The 23,319-nt window shown below is 43.9% G+C and overlaps 1 protein-coding gene and 1 non-coding gene across 2 annotated transcripts in view; both read right to left on the reverse strand.

Moving 5' to 3' along the window:
• The window catches only part of LOC126260422 (Kv channel-interacting protein 4-like), a 575,073-nt gene that overhangs the window by 22,953 nt on the left and 528,801 nt on the right, over nucleotides 1-23,319 (reverse strand). The gene's annotated exons all lie outside the window — the stretch shown is intronic.
• Nucleotides 9,686-9,759, reverse strand: Trnat-ugu (transfer RNA threonine (anticodon UGU)). The gene has a single exon. It is a non-coding gene; the product is annotated as a tRNA-Thr (tRNA).

The following is a 23,319-nucleotide window of genomic DNA, read 5'->3' on the forward strand; positions in this document are numbered from 1 at the left end:
ATTCAGTGTAATAATAGGGCAGGCAGGATCTGATGCAGCAATGGATAATCGTAAACAATAACATAATAATAATAATTACAACAGTAATATTGTTACTTTCCACAATTTTGTGAAAGCGATTACAGCTAACGAAAACCTCACGCACGTCACTGGGTAGTAGTCATGGAGAACCCGCAGAAAATAGATGAAGTTGTGGAAGAGCCACGTAATTTCATGTAAACTTTACGTCACAAAAACAACAGAAAGCACGAAAATACATACATATCTATTTATTTACTGTAAATAACTTCAAGTCTACATAGCTTATGTAAATTAATTTTGTGAAATGTAATTATTATTTCAAAAATAATCTTTCAAGGATATAGCGGCCGTCAGCCTGTGGCTTACTGCGATCGATTGTAAATTTTTGTTTTGTTTTGGAAAGTAAATGAAAAACTTTCCTGTTCATATCTTTCTCTCTTGTCTGGTAGCTTTTATGCTGATATAACGCACAGTAGCTGCGTTCTTTGCATATCATTAATTAATCTTTCTTTTGTGTACACAAATGTGATGTGTCATGTATTAGCTTTAGAATAATTTGCAATTAAATTAGTTAAGTCTCATGAGTTCTCATTTTAATAGTTCTCCTAATAGATACATGAAATATTTTTACGTTTTATTGTTACAGCCAACGACCATTACGAGCTTAACGGATCGTGGCGTGGAGACGCAATGGCCGAATGCAAGTAGTATTCTGCCATTTATTCATTTACAACTTGCTACAGCGTCCCTGAAATTAATTGCCGATTATCAGGAAGCGTTTTGTCAACTTGAATACAAGCGCGGAACCTTAAATGATCTGGCCACAGTCACCAAACTATGATTCCGTTTCACCCGTAAGTAACAGATACTGGCCCCGCAAAACTGATGTTATTTCTAAATGTTATAGCATTTTTCTAGAAGTCATTTTGGCCACTAACAAAGATGCATCCACCATCACCGTCTGCTCCAATTAGTTTTAACAGTTTTCCTTCCAGTGATTAATTTCAATTTCTATTTAAAGTCAAATTATCACACATTTAGTATCCTTGCCTGAGCAGATGCGTCAACTCAACGCTCTATCCCATTCTCAGCTCAACAAAACGTCGCCTACACATCGTTTCTCATAGGCAGGTGTTCCTTTCTGCCTCCTATTCCCTCTCAAGACACACACACACACACACACACACACACACACACACACACACACACACACACACACAATACACTACGGCATAACATTGGCCATTCTCCTCTCACATCATTAAGTGAAAACATAAAAAGTCTATAAAAATTTTAATTAAAAACATTTTTGATGGCATAATTTTAATTAAATATTTTAATAGGGCTTTTCGACCGCTTTTGTTTCCATGAATAATGTTTCAAAAAATAAAAAGAGGTCTGCTTTATTTTAAATACTTCGGTGAAGCGACATATAAGCTTAACAATTTTTCTCTGATCCATCCATACATGAAACAGCTGTTCGTTCCTGAACCAGTGTGTGTACATAACATATACTACACACTGTCCCACGTCGAGGTTCTGACCTCCATCGCAGCAGTGTCAAAGGAACGGGTGTTATGTGGGTCAGTGGGGATGTGCTGAGCTTATCCTTGTGCGACACGAGTACGGAGGTGTTGGGCAGAATTGTGGTGAAATTTTGTGTCAGTGAGACATAATTAACCCACATTATATCTCACATGAACTTCTGAGGCCTGGCCTTTTTTTCCGCATGTGTAGACACCTAGTTGTCTGAAACGTCACCGAGCCTAGGATGACGTCGCAGGGTGCCCTGCTTTTACACCATTACAGCAGAAGGCTATAGGCGCTTTCCAGCCAAATTTCAAACTCCTATGCCGCACTGGGAGACAATTAAGGTATTTCGAAAAGGTGACCCATTAGCTCTGTTACACGGTGTATGTAAAACTGTCACCTGCTCATGAAATAAATGTGCTTAGTGACCTTAATTCTTGTCTTACTTAAAAAGATCCATTAACTTAGAAGAAATAAATTTTTCACGCTGTTTCAGTTTCTATAAAGGCTATATCGGCAAAATATCCCACCTATTAGTGAACATTAGTAGAGGGCGTGTCCGCTCCTTTATGACGGCTTCAACTTTGCTGGGAACAAAGGACGAAGAATTCCGCCTTTTGCAAGACACATTTTCAGTTTTGTTTTACCCAGACATGTTTCAGCACTTTTTGTTCTATTTTCAGTGAGATATTTTATTTTCTTACTGACATGAAGCTATTGGTATTTATTTTGGTAGCTAGTCTGTTACACAATCTACAACTTCTAGTGGCTTTGATGTTGTAGTGCTTTCTCATATGTTGTTGGCGAGGTGATGTGGCTGATTTCGTGACCTATGGTCACTAGACATTGCACTTCCTCCGAAATTTCAGAACATGGGTGAGCCGCGCTGCGGCTCGCGTTGGTGCTGCTTGTAGGTTTCCGCCCTCTGTTGGAGGCCAGACGATATCGTTTAGTTGGCATGGTTGCGGTTGTTTGTCTTTTTCTCGTGTTGACTGGCGCCACTCGGTTTCACAAGCGTTGCTTGTCTGCTAGTGGCAGCAGCGGCGGTTATCGATATGTAGTAACTGTTGCCCTATCTTTGGGGCGACGTAGTTGTTTTTCCGGGTCGTGTGAGTGGGCAGTTCGGTTGGGGACTCAGGAGGAGCCAGGTCCTCACAGTGCCAGAACACGCCGGGATCACTGGACTGCCGGATGGAAGGGCTGTGGTCACTAGGGTGCACGAGCTCGTCGTAAACCGGACCCAGCAAGCTTTAAGATGAGTGCATTTCAATCCAAGTAGAGAAACCTCCACCATTGTGATATCTCGCGATTCTCCAGTGACTTAGGTTCATGTTGCTGCTCGAAGTGTCGCCGGGGCGAAGAGCAGCGAGTGGAGTTCATGGGGAAGGCGAATCTGATTAGCTTTCCTCGACTTACTATTTACTGCGTTCAACTTGTTACGATCTGATAAGTTCAACCAGCGGTAATTTTTCTTGCCTGGTGGCCACTAACGCCCAAGTTACCTGCCCTGGGGGTTAGTGTATGTGATGGCAGTGTACGTTTCCTCGCCTTGCGCTGCTGCCCGGTAAGGCGTGTAGTTTTGACAGCTTTGTTGATTGTAGGCCGGTTGGTGATTCTTCTACTCTGGTGGTAGTGATTCATTTCTCGTTCTGGGCGCTCTAAACACAATATTCTGGGGACGTAGTGCAGACTGCTGGTTCTGGCTTTGGCGTATTGTTCCATCGTTGCATTTGGTTTATCGGTCGTCAGTTAGCTTCAGCAAGCCGCGCGGGATTAGCCGAGCGGTCAGGGGCGCTGCAGTCATGGACTGTGTGGCTGGTCCCAGTGGAGATTCGAGTCCTCCCTCGGGCATGGGTGTGTGTGTTTGTCGTTAGGATAATTTAGGTTAAGTAGTGTGTAAACTTAGGGACTGATGACCTTAGCAGTTAAGTCCCATAAGATTTCACACACATTTGAACTTTTTTTTAGCTTCAGCAAAATTATCATTAGTCATTTGTTAGACTGCCACTAGTCTGAGTTACCATCTTGTGAAGTGAATGCAACTCTTGGCTGCCTATCTCATCGCTCGCGAAAGTGTTTGTTGCCGGACCTTCTCCGAGGTCGGTTACTGGAGCACCGTCTGTGGCCCCTTGGTTCTTGTAAGACGTGTGTTCCAAACGGAGGTCTGATGGCGAGTAGTTCAGTGTAACCCTTCTTCAGCCCACGGCTTCTGCGGGTATAATCTGCCTCAGTACCCATTAAGGAACTTATGTAATGGGCCTTGAGTTTTATTATTGTATTATTTATTACAACACCTTGTAATACTACTACTCCCTAACAGGCCATGGAGGCCCAACGGTACCGACAGGCCGCCGTGCATCCTCGGCCCATAGGCGTCACTGGATGCGAATATGGAGGGACATGTGGTCAGCACTCCGCTCTCCCGGCCGTATGTCAATTTCCGAGACCGAAGCCGCTACTTCACAATCAAGCAGCTCCTCAGTTTGCCTCACGAGGGCTGAGGGCACCCCGCTCGCCAACAGCGCTCGGCAGACCGGATGGTCATCCATCCAAGTGCTAGCCTAGCCCGACAGCGAGTAACTTCCGTGATCTGACGGGAACCGGTGTTACCACTACGGCAAGGCCGTTGGCCCTTGTAATAACTACATTAAATTTTATATATTTCTCGTTAATAGTTCTGGTCGCTTTCTGGAATAAATCCAGCAGTGTAGTGTTCAGTGGATGTTAAGGGTTGTGTTACAAAGTTTACCATCATTTTATTTAACCCGTTGGGTGATCAGTTGCTTGTTTTTTAATTAACCTTTGCTATTGTATTTGCTGTTTTACAGCAGGTTTCTAATTTTTTTTTCTATTATTGCCGTTGCTGGCTTGTAAGGCCTTCAGCCGTGATTGTGGTCACTTGCCGTAAATTCTAATATGGTATTTCTATTTACGCAGTAAGCCTTTAAAACCTTATTTACTGCCATTCGTGGCGTCTGATGCTCTCTGCTGTGTTTGTGGCGACTTGCCTTTAATATTTCAATACCTGTAATTTGTGAGTTGCAGCGAGTTTTAAACAATTCTTAATTTATTGCCATTCCTGGCGTGTAAGGCCTTCTGCCCAGATCACAGTGGCTTGCTTTTGAAACATTATCTGCTGTATCTGTATTTATTGTTAATTTTTTAAATTGTAACTCACAGAAAACACTATTATTTACACAGTTGTTTATTCCTTCATTAATAACGTGTGGTCTTTTTATTTATTGTTCAGTCTGGAATTACTGGTTTAAAATAAATTGTGTGTAACTGTAAAAGGCAACCAATTGCAACTGATTACGGCCCCGTCCACAATCGTAACCGAATCGTGGCTTCCCTTGACTACCAGGTTTCAATGGGCAGAGTTTTCGCCGCCATTACGTGAAAACACTGCAACATCAAAGCCATTAGAAGTTGTAGATTGTGTAGCAGACTAGCTAACAACATTAATACCATATAGCTTCATGTAAGTAAAAAATAAAATAACCAACTGAAGATAGCACAAAAAGTACTGAAACATGTCTGGATGAAACAAAACTGAAAAGGTGTCTTGCATAAGGCGGAATTCCTCGTCCTATTTTCACAGCAAGCACGGACATAAGAAGAACTGCAACATCACAAGATGATTATTTGCTGGGAACACTTTCAGTGTGTCTGATGTCTCTGGACGACGTGCTTCAAGAGCCGAAGCCAGAGAAGGTAGTTGGGCACTGAGGTTGGACCGAAGTCTATGTTATAACTCATCCAAAAGGTATTCCACTGTGTTCAGATCGCGACTCTGGGCAGGCCAGTCCATTTCAGGAACGTGACTGTGGGCAAACCATTACCTCACGGATGCTACTTTATGACAGGGTGCTTTGTTATGGAGATACAATCAATCATCGTCTCAAAACAGTTCCTCTATTCTACGCAGCGCACAATGCTGTAAAATGTGCTCACGTCCCTTCGCATTTAGCGTTTTCTTAAGCGCAATAGTGGGACTGAACCCTAGCCACGAAAACACCCCCATACCGTAACACCGCCTCCTCCGTATTTCACTGTTGGAACTACCCATGATGGTAGGTTACGTTCTCCGTCTTGTATCGGATTGAACAGTACATAGTGTGATTCGTGATTCCAAATGTTTCGTTTCGTCATCCACAAGCCAGTGCCGTCGCTCTTCACATCGCCTCAAGTGATGCTCAGCACTGACTACAGAAATACACTGAAGAACCAAAGAAATTGGTACACCTGCCTAATATAGCGTAGGGCCCCCGCGAGCTCGCAGAAGCGACGGAGCATGGCGTGGCATGGACTCGACTAATGTCTGAAGTAGTGCTGGAGGGAACCGACATCATGAATCCTGCAGGACCGTTCATAAATCTAAGAGTACGAGGGGGTGGAGATATCTTCTGAATAGCACACTGCAAGGCAGCCCAGATACACTCAATAATGTTCATGTCTGGGGAGTTTGGTGGCCAGCGGAAGTATTTAAACTCAGAAGAGTGCCTCTGGAGCCACTCTGCAGCAATTGTGGACGCGTGGGGTGTCGCGTTGTCCTGCTAGAATTGCCCAAGTCCGTCAGAAAGCGCAATTGACATGAATGGATGCATGTGATTAGACAGGATGCTTACGTTTGTGTCACCTGTCGGAGTCGTATCTAGACGTATCAGGGGTCCCATATCCAACTGCACACGCCCCACACCATTACAGAGGCACGACCAGCTTGAACAGTCCTCTGCTGACACATAGGGTCCATGGATTCATGAGGTTGTCTCCAACGCACGCGTCCATCCGCTCGATACAATTTGAAACGAGACTCGTTCCAACAGGCAACATGTTTCCAGTCGTCAACAGTCCAATGTCAGTGTTGACGGGCCTAGGCGAGGCGTAAAGCTTTGTGCAGTCATCAAGAGTACACGAGTGGGCCTTCGGCTCCGAAAGAGCACATATCAGTGTTGTTTCGTTGAATGATTTGCACGCTGACGCTTGTTGATGGTGCAGCATTGACATCTGCAGCAATTTGCGGAAGGGTTGCACTTCCTTCCTGTTGAAAGATTCCCTTCTGTCGTCGTTGATCTGGTTCTTGCAGGATCTTTTTCTGGCCGCAGTGATGTCGGAGACTTGATATTTTTATCAGATTCCTGGTATTTACGATACACTCGTGAGATGATCGTACGGGAAAATCCCCACTTCATCTCTACCTCGGAGATGCTGTGACCCATCGCTCGTGCGCCGGCTATAACACCACGTTCAAACTCGCTTAAATCTTGGTAACCTGCCATTGTAGCAGCAGTAACCGATCTAACAACTGCGCCAGGCACTTGTCATATATAGGTGTTGCCGAATGTAGCGCCGTACTCAGCCTGTTTACATATCTCTGAATTTGAATACGCATGCCTGTACCAGTTTCTTTGGAGCTTCCGTGTATGTGGCTTATGAGATGTTCGAGCATTGTACGCCAGTTTTTTTTAACTTCCTACGCACAATCAAGTCTTGGCTGGACTCCTAGCAGCACCTAGGAGATCACGAGTGGCTCCTTCCACCGATTTCATACAATTTTTACAACCGCCCTCCGCAATGCCCGTCGATTCCTGTCCATCAGTACATGATATACAGCTGATCTTGGTTTAGCTGTGGTTGTTCCTTCGTGTATCCACTTCACATTCACAGTCGACTTGGGCAGTTTTGAAAGAGCTGAAACTTCACTGGTGGATTTGCTACTTATGTAAGATACAGTGACTAGTCCATGTTCGAAGTCATTGAGCTCTACTGACCGACCCATTTGATGTTACTGTTTCTCTACCGAACACAATGCTTCCCGTCCCCCTTTATACTGACGAGCCCGCCTCTCGCGACGTTTAGTTATCAATTCCGGATTACACAGAATGGTTCAAATGGCTCTGAGCACTATGTGACTTAACTTCTGAAGTCATCAGTCCCCTAGAACTTAGAACTACTTAAACCTACTAACCCAAGGACATCACACACATCCATGCCCGAGGCAGGATTCGAACCTGCCACCGTAGCGGTCGCGCGGTTCCAGACCGAAGCGCCTAGAACCGCTCGGTCACTCCGGCCGGCGATTACATAGAGATGTCTGGATAGCTAAGGTCAGATAGTGCAGGTTTATTCGTCTGTATCTTCACCTGTACCCTGCAAATCATTGTAAACAGCTTGGTAGAGAACATTTTTTATTGAACTAGACATCAAAAGCCTGTTTCTCTTCCATTCGCGGATGAAACGTGTGAAGAATGAATGCTTCTGCGCCTCAGTGCGAGCAGTTATTTCCATCACTTACTTGTTCGATCTCTACAGAATAGACACGAAGGGACTGAAGAACATTCGTAGTTTGTACATTGTAAGATGGGTCTAAGAGTTTTGCAAGTACAGTGCGGCATATTGCTTCCAGTTCTCCCTGTTAATATTTTACAGGATTTAATATTCTAGCCGGTCAAACAAGCATGTGACCATTCGCGCCGCCCTTCTCCTATTGATAATATTTCTAAACCGAACACCCATTCCTGACTTATTGCGGAACGTAAGTACTTGTTAAAAAATTGTTTAACCTGGAAAAGAACGATTAGCTTTTGCAATAGCCTGGTACTCTTTTCGGTTTTTGTCAACATTAGCTTTGCTGCAAACAGAAGGTAAAGCCAAGAAAAAATATCATTGAAAAACTTAAGTGCTTCGTTTTTAAGCTCTACCGCAGGCGGTTGTAACGTCGCAAGTCAATGCGCAATAGCATTTATTGCACTGTTTTGCAGTATGGCTCGTAGCTTTGCATCCGTTGGCGGTGATAGAAACAGCCGCTTGTATCTTAGTGTGACTCATTCGCACCTGTCGCTAGCCTAGCCGTGGGAAGCGGTACCTGTGTCAGTTCTAGCGACGGAATATTCAAGCCCCTAAGAATCTAAATAAACTACATTAAATATTATTCAATTTAGTTAAAAGTAAATATACTGTCCTTTGTTATTAAAAAGAAGATTGTTTAAAGATCTAAGCTTTCCAGCTGGCATACTTTCAGTTAGAGAAAGCCGGTCGGAGTGGCCGAGCGATTCTAGGCGCTACAGTGCGCAACCGCGCGACCGCTACGGTCGCAGGTTCGAATCCTGCCTCGGGCATAGGTGTGTGTGATGTCCTTAGGTTAGTTAGGTGTAAGTAGTTCTAAGTTCTAGGGGACTGATGACCTCAGAAGTTAAGTCCCATAGTGCTCAGAGCCATTTTTGAGTTCGAGAAAATTACCTAAAACACCCCAAACCGACACTTGTAAGATTAAAGTCAGTTAGGATTTATAGCAGTCTGTCTTTGAGTATCATTTTGAATCACTACTAAAATTCACAAAGTGTTAGGTTAATTTGTTTGAATTTTCATAATTAAAAACGTTAACTAGTATTCATTTTCGTAATATAAAATTCAGAAAAGATCAGTATTTATTTAATGTGGTGTTGTGTGAGTATATGAGAATGAGTGAGAGTGTATATGAGGGACACAGGAAAAAATTTAATATTATCTCATGTTAAACATTACGTAACTATGTCATGGGATAATGTTAAGAAAGCAAGTTGCAATGAAAAATATAATTCCTCACTGTGCTGATGACGTATGTACAAGGATATTTGCTTTTGTAAGAAGACAGCCAGAATAGCGAATTGCAGAGTAATAGTTTTCTTCAGTTATTTCAAGATTAGTTTTCTTTTCGTTTGGTTTAGTCAAACATTTTATTAATATTTGCATGATGAAGTGACTTAAATGCATCTGTGAATAATGATTGGCGTAAGACAGTTTTAGCACGAAACTGATCTCTAAGGATTGTTCTGATTGGCTGGTCATTTTGAACAACCAATCAGAGTTAAGCAGTTCCCGCGCACTGTCAGGTAGTTATAGGCTCTGGAAGGAACGGCATTAAAGGAGTCGCTAGTCAGCGATCGGACGTGCAGATCATGTTGAATGTCTTGATCATGTGTAAAATGAAGAAATAATTGACTTCTCGTGTCCAGATTATGTGGCCATAATGGCATTTGCATTTACGGACAGTTTTGTGAAGTGTGGAAGTTTTTGGATTAAATGACAATTAATTGTACCCTCAGCTGCCGACAGGTGTTGTTGATATACCTCTATGGGTACAGCTGAAAATGTGTGCCCCGACCGGGACTCGAACCCGGGCTCTCCTGCTTACACGGCAGACGCTCTATCCATCTGAGCCACCGAGGACACAGATGAATAGCGCGACTGCAGGGACTTATCCCTTGCACGCTTCCCGTGAGACCCACATTCCCAACTGTCCACAATCTACACACGTAATATTCTTAATTGATATTTGCACATCCACGCATTACTGGCGCCAACTAAGGTGACGACTCCCGTAAGAGTTCGGGCAACCTGTGCGCATTCGCACAGACGAAGATCAATGGCCGGGTAGCCATTAACTATATATGAAGATAATAAACTGTTCTCGAAAGAACAGATACCATTGATGACCGTGCAGCTTCTCTAGAACAAATGATAATTAACTGAACCCGTCAGCTGCGGACAGGTGTTATTGATACAGCTCGTCTGTGCGCCGGCACGGTAACACAGCGTGTTCGGTCAGAGGGTTAGCTGCCCTCTGTAATAAACAAACTGAATTAATGGATCAACGACGAACTGAAACGGGTGTTTTGGGACGTCGGCACCGAGCAAATGCAACGAACGAAAACGAACAAAATGAGATAATAAAAAAAGATGGATAGTGCGTCTGCCATTTAAGCAGGAGATCCCGGGTTCGAGTCCCGCTCGGGGCACACATTTTCAGCTGTCCCCATCGAGGTATATCAACAACACCTGTCGGCAGCTGAGGGTTTCAGTTAATTATCATTTGTTCTAGAGAAGCTGCACGGTCATCAGTGGAATCAGTTCTCTCGAGAACAGTTACTATCTTCATATATAGTTTCTGGATTCCTTTGTTGGAAAGAGAACCGCGTGTGAACTTTCGGCCTTAGTAAAAATTACGCGTGGCATGTTTCGTATTCGTTTATGGAATCCACTGAAAAGGACTGTATGTGAAACTCATACTTAGTAGCTGAGTACTTGACTGTGTATCAGGTAATAATTCGGGTCGGACTTAAGTGCATTTCTGGCTGCTTTGCGTGTGAAATCTATTGCATGACCGTGAACCGGGAACAGTGATCTTGTTAGTTAAGTAAATTCGGGCTGATGGCAGGTGTTTTTTGTTGAACTAAGAAAATAAAAATACACGTCTCAGAATTTTGACTTTTTACTAAAGAGGTGAAGCAATCGCCGTGCACCCGAAAATTGTTATAAGATATTACAGGATAGCTTGCTACTAGAGTTTACGCGGACTTTGCAACGTGAGTATCGACAACGTTTTTCATTAACGCTGCTTTTAACGTCGTCTGAACAGTACCTACGTAAGCAGAGAAACGGGCTGGTGATCAGCCGCCGTAATGAGGTAAGCGGAGCTTTTGTAGTGACCAGTACGACGAAAGACAGTGATCAAACATTTACGCCGCAATATAATTACCCGCCCCGCCGCACGGTAGAGGTGAAAAAATGTTGTACGGCTACGTATGCGCCTAGACATACTTTTTCTTAAAACAAGTTATTTAGCTATAAATAATATTAGCAATCATTGGAGAAAAAGTGTGACTAAATCCAATTACAGGCACTGATACCATCTCTACCTTGCAAAGCTCATCTTTATTGCTTTTATTGATTCGTTAGATAGTTTACACTCAATGGTGGTATTGAAAGATGGTGACAGTTTCGTCATTTCTAGCAGCAACAGAACGATATATCGCTGTAGTCAGACGAACATAAGCAGTCAACAAACATCTGACGTCCGTTAATCTGTGGCACACAGAATACAGTTGTCAAATCGATTGCACGTTTCTGAGTATGCCTAATGTAAATTCTTACAGGCATGTAAGAATATGAAGATCTTCGGTACTGTTGTTACATTCTGAATAATCTGATTTTGCAAACCAGTCATCCAGACTGTTTATGAAGGTCTGTCTGAGGTAATTCGTGTCGGAGAAGTATGAACTTTATAAATCCTATGATTACAGGAAAATCGAAATACTACAAATTGTACTGGGTGGGCAAAATTAAACTGATCCAGAAAATATTTACAATAAGACTAAAGCGGGTTCACCCTTGTTAATGCACATCAAAGAAAATGCTGGAGTCGTGAACAGAACGCTGTGCTCGGTCTATCACTGTGAGACATGCCTGGCAGCTCTGCCTGAGGGATACCAGCATCAGATTTTTCAGTGTTCTGCTGCAACTCTTCCAGCGTGTGAGGATTATTTGAGTACTTCTGACCCTTCGATTTTCCTCATAGTTAAAAATCGCAGGGGGAGAGATCAGGCGATCGAGGTGGCCATGAGGTTGCTCGGCCTCTGCCGATTGTCTTTCCCTCATCGAAAATCTCATGCACGCATGCTGTTGCTCCTTCTTCAGAAGATATCCATACAGTCGTTCATCTTCTGCGAGCTGCTCCACATATAGAGTTAAAGGTTTCTGGGCGTACCGTTTAGTAGTAACAGTTTGCTGAAAGATTGCGTTATGACATCAGCCAAGCACCAATCTTGGGATTACGCAACGGTTCTTCAAAGTCCTGGTGGATTTCCTGATCCTTAATGACGCAAGTTCTGTAGTTGACGTACGCTGTCAGCATGACGAAGGTATCATCTAGAAAAAAGAAAAACTGAGACTCCAGGAGTCTTTATTCTACTTCACTCAAAAACTACTGGCACAACTCAACAACAAACGTTTGTCTGGACGCTTTCACTCGTGCACAACAGTAAATTTGCAAGGATACAGATGCAGGTCCTTTTTGATAATTTTTCGACACGACGATCTGTTACACTGAAGACCCAAAACATTATGACCACTGCCATCGCGGGTTTGGATGCCGCCCGGTGGCGTTGCGCGCACGTGACGCGGTAACAAAAGTGTGTAAGCGGGCGGGGGATCACCCTAACGAAGATATGCGCTGCAAATGGGGAAATCCACTGAGATAAGCGACTTCGGCAAAGGGCAGATTATTTTTAGCAGAGCCTGTGAATGAATACTTCGAAAACGGCGAAGATGATCGAATGTTCACGTACTAATGTCATGAGCATTTACGGAAGGAGGTAGGACAGTGATAATACCACTAAGCGCTCAACGCGTGGACGTCCATGACTCTTCACGGAACGTGCGGTTCGGAGGCTCGTCTGCTCTGTAATGTAGGATAGAAGGAAATCTGTGGCATCTCTTCCGAAAGAACACAACGCTGGTGCGTGTGTCAGTGTTTGGGAGCACACCGTTCATCGTATATTGTTGGACACGGAGCTCCACAGCAGACCACCAGTAGGTGTTCAAATGTTGACCCAACGACGTCGTCTATTACGAATGCAGTGGGCACGGGACAATGGGATTCGACAGTCGACAAATGGAAACATGTCGGCTCTTCGTGCAAATCACATTTTTGCTACAGTAGGTCGATGGTCGTCTCCAAAAATGCTGTCAGCGAGGTGAACGGTGGCTCGGATCGTGCAGCGCGCCACGGACGCAAAAATGGCTCTAAGCACTATGGGACTTGACATCTGAGGTCATCAGTCCCCTAGACTTAGAACTACGTAAACCTAACTAACCTAAGGACGTCAGACACATCCATGCCCGAGGCAGGATTCGAACCTGAGACCGTAGCAGCCGCGTGGTTGCTGAATGAAGCGCCTAGAACCGCTCTGTCACAGTGGCCGGCTGCCACGGACGCAGGCTGGTGAGAGTAGTGTTTTGCTATGGGAGACATTATCCTGCGCTTGCATGGATCTTGTGTAGTAATCGAAGACACGTTGACAGCTGTGAACCGCCTGCATACCTTCATGCTTGATGTCATCCCCGATGGCGATGTCATCTTTCAGCAGTATAATTGTCTTTGACACGGAGCCAAAACCGTGCTACAGTGGCATTAGAGGCATTAGAATGAACTTACGTTTTGTCTCGGGGACCAAATTAGCCTGATGTAAATCCTATGGAACCCATTTGGGTCGCTATCGGGCACCATTATTGTGTACGCAAATAAGTGGCCCGTTACATACGCGAATTAGATGACCTGTGCGTAGACACTCAATGTCACATAGCTTCACAAACCCACCAACAAACTGTCGGATCCCTGATACGCAAAATCAGTGATGTATCTTGTTCCAAAGACGGACAAGCAAGTTACTAAACAGGTGGTCATAGTGTTTTGGCTCATCAGTGTAATTTCCACTTGTACAGGTAAACTGCGTTGAGGTTTCGTTTGTCATTGTACCTTTGCTTTCCTTCACTCGACCAATGTTGTCCAGTGTGCCAATTCTTTTCGAGCAGTTACGGTTCTTATTCGCAACAGAGCCCTTTTCGAACCATTTTGTTACACAGCTTTTGCACTGCACGCTTTGCTGAAGGTTTTGCCAAAACACTTTTCGCATGCAGACGTTTTTTTCACGAATTGAGCTTCGCATAACACTCGACAATAAACAAGCGCTGTTTATCGTCAGCACCATTTTGTATTGCATTCAACTGATCACCAAATGCTTCTACTCCTCTCAATCACGAAAAGGTAATGGCACAGAAGAATACTCGGGACAGAGCATGCGGAAGATGCGCGTATGCAAACATGTGGCAACAACCAAATGGTGAATCGAAATCACGGTTTCTAACATTTTCTGTGTTGAGCAGTTCTCCTGTTCATTAACAAGCCTCAATTCCACACCAGCCTTATAAATATTTTTCGGGCTAATTTTATTTTCTCCACACTGCAGATTTAAAAAAAAATTGTTCAAATGGTTCTGCCGCGCGGTATTAGCCGAGCGGTCTGAGGCGCTGCAGTCATGGACTGTGCGGCTGGTCCCGGCGGAGGTTCGAGTCCTCCCTCGGGCATGGATGTGTGTGTTTGTTCTTAGGATAATTTACGTTGGTTGGTTGGTTTTTGGGGAAGGAGACCAGACAGCGTGGTCATCGGTCTCATCGGATTAGGGAAGGATGGGGAAGGAAGTCGGCCGTGCCCTTTCAGAGGAACCATCCCGGCATTTGCCTGGAGTGATGTAGGGAAATCACGGAAAACCTAAATCAGGATGGCCGGACGCGGGATTGAACCGTCGTCCTCCCGAATGCGAGTCCAGTGTCTTACCACTGCGCCACCTCGCTCGGTAATTTACGTTAAGTAGTGTGTAAGCTTAGGGACTGATGACTTTAGCAGTTAAGTCCCATAAGATTTCACACACATTTGAACAAATGGTTCTGAGCACTATGGGACTCAACGTCTGAGGTCATCAGTCCCCTAGAACTTAGAACTGCTTAAACCTAACTAACCTAAGGACATTACACACATCCATGCCCGAGGCAGGATTCGAACCTGCGACCGTAGCGGTCGTGCGGTTCCAGACTGAAGCGCCCGGAACCGCTCGGCCCTGCAGATTCTCTTATGAAGTTTCAATGCCAAGTTATCTCTATATAAGGTCATATAGAGATTGTTCGACAAGTCGAGCGTCTTACCACTATGTCTTGAAACACACATTTCCCGTGCACATAATATAAGAAATAATACATTGTAATACTTCCGACCGCGGCCACTTTCTCCAACGCGCCGCGAGCGGCCGAGCCGGACACCCTGGGGCGAGCCCCCGGGTGTATTCGTTCTTTAAGGACACAGCGGGAAGCTGGGGCGGACGTCCTCGCCTCGCTCAAGGAGGGCAACATGCGTAGGGCCCGTCTGACAACAAGAAGCGTGCCGTGAGCTGATGGGCACCTGCAGCCATTGGGACGGAACGCCAAGAATGTACGCGCGAAAGCAACTGAGTTCTTGTGGTCTGGCTGCAGTCATTTTACCTGCCTTAGAAAGCAGGGATGTACCGACAATTCCAGCACCCCACGGGCACAGGGAGCCGCGTGCAAAAAGCGCGGGGAATTGGTGCAGGGAGGCGTGCGAAAGAAGCCAGCATTCTTAAGAAGACGTTTTTCTCGACAGTGAGGACATTCCTTGCAAATGACGGATGCCAGCAGATTTTGAGACGGAGCCTAAATATGAGTCTGTCCAGGGCTCACGCAGAGAGAGCAGTTATAAAGAACTGTTGTGTAGCCACTCTCCCAACAGCGTCAGAATGCAGGAAAACATCTTAAGAATGTGAAATAGTGAGAATGCCAATTCACTAGACACACCCCAGCCCCCGCCAGATAGAAAATATCCACCCTGCACGGAGAGGCGTGGCGATGAAACGGCAATCTGTCATTGGGCTACATTGAAAATTTCGTCCGCCATTGACAACGCCGAAAGGAATAATGTTTCGAAGAGGAATTGAGCTGAGAGATGGATCAGAAGCGAAAAGGGGAGTCGCGGAAACATCGCGGGAGCGAGAGGGCGTGGGCTCTCTTCCACCCTTCGCCAACATCCGCCTTCCGAAGCCGTGATAGCACAGCTTCGGCCACGCCACCGACAAGGGGCGGACAATGCGGAGATCGCACCTGGGCCCCGCCGCAAAGCCGCGATTGCTGGTGACGGCAGGCAACCCGCGCAGCACAGCTCTGACGCGACGCACCGTACCGACACAGCGCCTGCCGACGAACCAGCGGTATAAGACGAACGATTACTAAGAATGGTGAGACGATTCGTTACCTCCTCCTTCCCCTTCACAAATGAGTCGTGTCCAGGCCCAGTCAAATCGGCCCTGAGATTTGTAATTTTGTTTTGTTTTGTTTAAACAGCACAAAAATACACTACTGGCCATTAAAATTGCTACACCACGAAGATGACGTGCTACAGACGCGAAATTTAACCGACAGGAAGAAGATGCTGTGATATGCAAATGATTAGCTTCTCAGAGCATTCACACAAGGTAGGCGCCGGTGGTGACACCTACAACGTGCTGACATGAGGAAAGTTTCCAACCGATTTCTCATACACAAACAGCAATTGACTGGCGTCGCCTGGTGAAACGTTGTTGTGATGCCTTGTGTAAGGAGGAGCAATGCGTACCATCACATTTCCGACTTTGATAAAGGTCGGATTGTAGCCTATCGCGATTGCGGTTTATCGTATCGCGACATTGCTGCTCGCGTTGGTCGAGATCCAATGACTGTTAGCAGAATATGGAATCGGTGGGTTCAGGAGGGTAATACGGAACGCCGTGCTGGATCCCAACGGCCTCGTATCACTAACAGTCGAGATGACATGCATCTTATCCCCATCGTGCAGCCACGTCTCGATCCCTGAGTCAACAGATGGGGTCGTTTGCAAGACAACAACCATCTGCACGAACATTTCGATGACGTTTGCAGCAGCATGGACTATCAGCACGGAGACCATGGCTGCGGTTACCCTTGACGCTGCATCACAGACAGGAGTGGCTCCGATGGTGTACTCAACGACGAACCTGGGTGCACGAATGGCAAAACGTCATTTTTTCGGATGAATCCAGGTTCTGTTTACAGCATCATGATGGTCGCATCCGTGATTGGCGACATCGCGGTGAACCCACATTGGAAGCGTATATTCGTCATCGCCATGCTGGCGTATTACCCGGCGTGATGGTATTGGGTGCCATTGGTTACACGTCTCGGTCACCTCTTGTTCGCATTGACGCACTTTAAACAGTGGATGTTACATTTCAGATGTGCGAAGACCCGTGGCTCTACCCTTGATTCGATCTCTGCGAAACCCTACATTTCAGCAGGATAATGCACGACCGCATGTTGAAGGTCCTGTAGGGGCCTTTCTGGACACAGAAAATGTTCGACTGCTGCCCCGGCCAGCACATTCTCCAGATCTCTCACCAATTGAAAACGTCTGGTCAATGGTGGCCGAGCAGCTGGCTCGTCACAATACGCCAGTCACTACTCTTGATGAAGTGTGGTATCGTGTTGAAGCTGCATGGGCTGCTGTACCTGTACACGCCATCCAAGCTCTGTTTGACGCAGTGCCCAGGCGTATCAAGGCCGTTATTACGGCCAGAGCTGGTTGTTCTGGGTACTGATTTCTCAGGATCTATGCATCAAAATTGGCTGAAAATGTAATCACATGTCAGTTCTAGTATAATATATTTGTCCAATGAATACCCGTTTATCATCTACACTTCTTCTTGGTGTAGCAATTCTAATGGCCAGTAGTGGAAATAAATTTCTTTCATGTTATGATCATATAAGGAATCTTTTACATTCATAAATGAACTCCTAAATTTTGTACCCTTTGTGTTTGATTTCATTTAGTCACTGATATGAATTAATTGTTGGTTCCTGACGTGGGGCAATCTTATTAATCACCTGCTCGTCATTTCTTGTTAGACAGTAGAGAGAGAGTAACTTCTCGAGTTCACTACATTTTTGGAGCCCAACGTGGGCGACCTCATGGGTAATGTTCATGGTATCTGATGTCACAAAATAATTTCTCGAGTTCACAACAACATTTTCTAAGAATTCCTAACGATTATAGACAAACTGTAAACATCAACCGGTATTTTTCTAAGAAAACTGATTTCCCTGTTAAATCAGAAGTGTATTACGAACGGGATGAAATGCGATCTCAAATCGTTCTGATGCATACGTATAACTAAATAAGGCGGGTCAGCTTCGCCTTTGTGCCAGTGCAATTCGTATCCTCAATCTCAGTACACATTTTCTTATTTTGTCGTCTCCCTAGAACTGAATCGGTATAGGTTGCAAGGCACCCATTCTGTTGAAGACACATTTTATTTCCTTACTTTCCAGTTTTAAAATTTTGTATCGCTTCTGCAAATATAATGAAACACCCAGTGATTAAAGTCGGGAGTAGGATTTCAGTTCCCAAGCTAGCTGAAGGAGCTGGTGGACCAATGGCGTTCCCCTTGGGCAATGATGTGAGACACTGTTGTTAGACATGAAAACGCCCGCTACGTCAGTAGCGAGGTACCTAGGGAAAGCACAGTTATTCTGGCGCGAAACAAGTAATCTTGCTTAATTAATATTTGCTAATAAAAGTCGCTTTTTCCAACACAGATATTAAGAAAAGCCTACAACAATATTCCAACACCAGAAATCGATAATCTTAATACATAAATGAATAATATTTAAGCCAACAGAAATGTACGTTCGGCTACGAAATATTAAGAGAGCAACCTGCGCGCCATGTTCGCTAGTCGCCGACAGGATGCCTTCCGATCTAGTTACGTCGTAAGACCATGCTTTCAGGAAATTGTTGGCTCTGGCTCTGAGCACTATGGGACTTAACATCTGAGGTCATCAGTCCCCTAGAACTTAGAACTACTTAAACCTAACTAACCTAAGGACATCACACACATCCATGCACGAGGCAGGATTCGAACCTGCGACCGTAGCTGTCGCGCGGTTCCAGACTGAAGCGCCTAGAACCGCTCGGCCACACCGGCCGGTCAGGAAATTGTTGCTTTTTAGTTAATCATTATTAACTGTGTCGATATTATCAGTTTATGATGTTCAGTACATAAATACGTCATAATGGCATCCATTTGGAACTTTATCCCGAATAATGTAGCTTCCCGATTTATCACTTAGAACAGCACTTTACAGAGAACCCAACGGCGCTGAAAATTGCTTCTGCGGGGGATATCCTACACGACAACTCAATAAGGTAGTCCAATGACGGGTTATCTTAATTTTCGCAAAAATCATTTGGAAAAGCAGGGCTAGTCATACTGCACGCATCTTATACCATTCTCTACTGACTCGTTGCTTAAACTGAGCAGTCCCGGATCTACGATATTTCCGAACCGGAGCAAAAACGTGATAGTGGCGCCGCCCCCTACCATTCCCCCACACCCCTTCCACCCGAGCGTTTGAAGATACGACGTCAAAAATTTAAAAAAAATCGAGTTTTCAAAAACGTGTTCATTTTGCAGCGCACATCTTTCTGAAGAGGTTGATATTTTAAACATATCTGTTCGAGGGAGTGTAAGAAATGTTATTGGGTCTTAAGTGTGACAAAGTGCAGTACCACGCCTCTTCACACAGCATTCTTCTGTCGCACGTTACTGTATATCGCACTATGGAATTCAAACGTGCATATTTTGTAATGGAAGCCATCAAACCTATGTTCAGGCCAGTGGAAATTAAAATGTCGTTGGTGTCTATCCAGTCGGCCGATTTCACGTCCTACTCCCGTAAAAAAAAGAGAGAGAGAGAGAGAGAGAGAGAGAGAGAGAGAATTAATACTAGTTGGGAATATTTGTCAACGGGAGAATAGCTCTTCAGAAAATTTGCACTCTTTTTCTACTTGTTAGCTAATAACTTTTTCTTTTGTCTGACATAAAATTAAACGTAAGAAACATAAAACAGCAAAAATAAGAGACAAGCAAGGCAGTACACATTTCTTCAATTCTTAGGTCCCTGCATTTTTTTACTCTCTAATCACACTACAGCTTTATGCGGCGTGCTTTCCATTTCTCTCTAATCATACTGCAGCTTTACACGGTGTGCTTTCCTTTCTACGAAAGAATCTATTACCTCATCAAAGTTCGTCAAACGTTTTGATACATCAAAAACCAAAATGTCTCTCAATACGACAAAGCTGTTAATACTAATAGTACCCAAGACCTGTGTGGATTATCGGTTTGTTTACGTCTTTTTTGTCACTGTCTGCTAGACAAAATGAAATAGCTCTTTCTAATTTCGCAGCAGTTATAACACACGCCAAATAAGCGAGACTTTTTGGGGCACATGGTCATTTTTATCTCCCTGATTTACATAAATAACACGACAGAATCTAAATCACAAAGTACCAATATCAAATGCCTAATAGGCCTACAACAAGCAAAAAATTTTGTGTTAGAAAATAGTTTCATATTTGTTTAATATGTTCCAGTTTCTCAAGCATGAGATAGAGAAGTAGTAGTGTACCAGTAGTATGACATTTTTATATAAATTTGGAATCGTCATATTCTTCTATATAATTTGTGTGATGTCCCAGTTTCTTTTCCTTTTCCGTTCTAACAAACAATCTTGTCATCTTTAATTCTATAACCGTTCCTGCCACTGTCGAAACTTATTCTCCGGTTAACGTCACTAACCCTGCCAGAATCACCGGTTCATCCCGCGTTTATGCTCCAGTTAGGCGTTATTACGCATTTGTACAACGCGTTTTTCGCGCTATTCCGAGAACAGAAATTAGGCGTTTGCTAACGGACTGTACAACTGGCCTTTAGTATTGCAGCGACCTGGCAAAAATTTTCTGTCAAAATTTCATTTCCTTGGATACATCGAGATGATAATATGAAATCTTTCTCATCTGTTATTCCTGTTTATTTCCACTCCGGTAGGCTGAATCTATGGATTTCGCTAATAATTATACCAACGCTTATCATTCGCACACTCAGTTAACCACATAAACAGCGACTGGCATTCACCAGTTCGGGTTTATTCAGCTCAGCTCGTGTAGCCCCGTCCCCTTTTGTCTGCGGGGAAGTTTTTTATTTCTTGATGCGACGGGTATTCCCCTGGCAGAGACATCACGTACACTAGGCATGCATTCAAAAGTCAACTTATGTTTCGTTCAGAAATCAACTTAGAATGCGTTCAAAAATGTTTGGAAACCAACAGGCATGCGTTTCAAAATCACATGAACAATCGATAGACCAAACATGTGCTGGGTGCTTGGCGCTTTGCGAAACAGTGTGTTTTTCTTCAAGAATATGAATTTTGCATCCCACGATCCGGGCCTGAAACGGAGACAGTTCTCGAGGTTTAGCTGACTTTGATGATCAAATTACACCGTGTGCAATATGTACGACAATAATCGTCATTGTTAAATGCTGTGTCTCATTTCATTGGCACGTAATTAGTAGCACTGTAAATCCCTCTGATCTGACACAACAAGTGTTAAACGTTCACTGTAAGAAGACTCTCGGAGCAGGGGCTGATGGGAGCAGCGGTTTCGATAGCAGTCAAAAGACTGTGTACGACTGATATTCAGATGTTTCCGTTCGCTATCAATCTTACCTTTCAATATTAAGCACAAAGATTATCTCAAATGAACGTAACAATAAATTTAAACCATTTCAAATTCAATTGCATATAACATTTCTGTCATTTTAAAATCCTTGTGCTACGTCTGCTTTCGTTTAGCAGTACGTAGACGCGCTGAACACGTCATCTGCTACCTAAAGGTGGCTATATGACTTTCGTTTCTTTAAGTCAGAATGATTTACAAAACCAGCGTTGATTGTTTTTATATTGTGTAAAATTTCGCTTAGTTGAACAATTTTACTAATTTTTCCATTTTAATTTTTCTTTTTTTTCTCTTTCTTTCGGGTGCCAAGGGTCCCCCCAATTCATGTACCCAGGGTGAAGCCCCAGTTGCCCCAGCCTAATTACACCATTAAGAATGAGAACGGCTGCTGGTTGTTCTAAAGGTTTCCGATTCTCAGACGTGAACAGGCGCAGATCCAAGGCCAGAGTCATAGGATTCGTGAGCCTCCCACTCCATTAAGAAAAAAAAAACATTGATGTGAACAGATTATTATGATTATGTTAAAACATTTTACGGTTATTATAATTGATGTGTTGGCAGAAGAGCCAACACCGTGTTGCTAGAGGAGGCCGAAATGCATGCGTTTAAGCTCACGCAGACTGGCGTGAGGTCTGGAACAATTAAAGGAGTTGAGTCTACTAAATAAAGTACGGAGTTGCTTGAATACTTAACTTTAATCCATAATTGGAGAACATCGCTCTTGATGATACATTAATTATAATCTCAATATAAACTGGTAATGGCGCCTTGCTAGGTCGTAGCAAATGACGTAGCCGAAGGCTATGCTAACTATAGTTTCGGCAAATGAGAGCGTATTTGTCAGTGATCCATCTCTGGCAAAGTCTGCTGTACAACTGGGAAGAGTGCTAGGAAGTCTCTCTAGACCTGCCGTGTGGTGGCGCTCGGTCTGCAATCACAGACAGTGGCGACACGCGGGTCCGACGTATACCAATGGACCGCGGCCGATTTAAAGGCTACCACCTAGCAAGTGTGGTGTCTGGCGGTGACACCACAATAATTACAAACTTAGGCATCCACGGCACATTAGATGTGTGGGTGAAGGCAAATTATACTGATCAGCACCTGGATGTGTGTTTGTTTCCACTTATTTCCAGCTGCCTCTCACCAAGGGTATAATGGCAACGGCAATATCGATATGTCAACTACATTTCGTACGAAGCGATGTATGTTCCATTGTGATCCAAAAGCAAATTATCGAATAACTACATTTTCCACTGTAAATTCTTAGAATTATGTGCAGTGATATGACCAGAAACGGAAAGACAGTCCATTATCAAATATAAATGTGACACTATTATAAAACAAAGAATACTTTTTAGTAAGTTCCTTCAACTCACATGAGAAAGAATGAGTAGCAAAAAATGCACTCATTCAAAAGCAGTCTTTTTTAAAAAAAAATTTGTGCAAAAAATAAAATGTCGTCCGAAAAACTAACTTGTTATACAGATATAAAAGAACAAGGTGTTTGCAAAAGACTGATCTGATTTCATACGATTATAATTTAATCTGAATGAAAATAGAAACTCGGGCCAAGTTTTAACATATGCAAGAACCATGCTATTTTATAAGGGCAAATCTTTTGCATACAGTCATACACAACCTGGGGATGGTTTTTGAAATTACGTTTGAGACCCAAGTTTTGATTAACCTTTCACAACAGTTCTAGGAGCCTTCTCGCGGTTTTTGCTATTACGTTGAAGACCAAAGTTTTCATTTACCTTTCACAGTTGTTCTATGAGCCTTCCATCAGACCC

Source organism: Schistocerca nitens, chromosome 5, assembly GCF_023898315.1.
Source record: "Schistocerca nitens isolate TAMUIC-IGC-003100 chromosome 5, iqSchNite1.1, whole genome shotgun sequence".
Classification (NCBI taxonomy): domain Eukaryota; kingdom Metazoa; phylum Arthropoda; class Insecta; order Orthoptera; family Acrididae; genus Schistocerca; species Schistocerca nitens.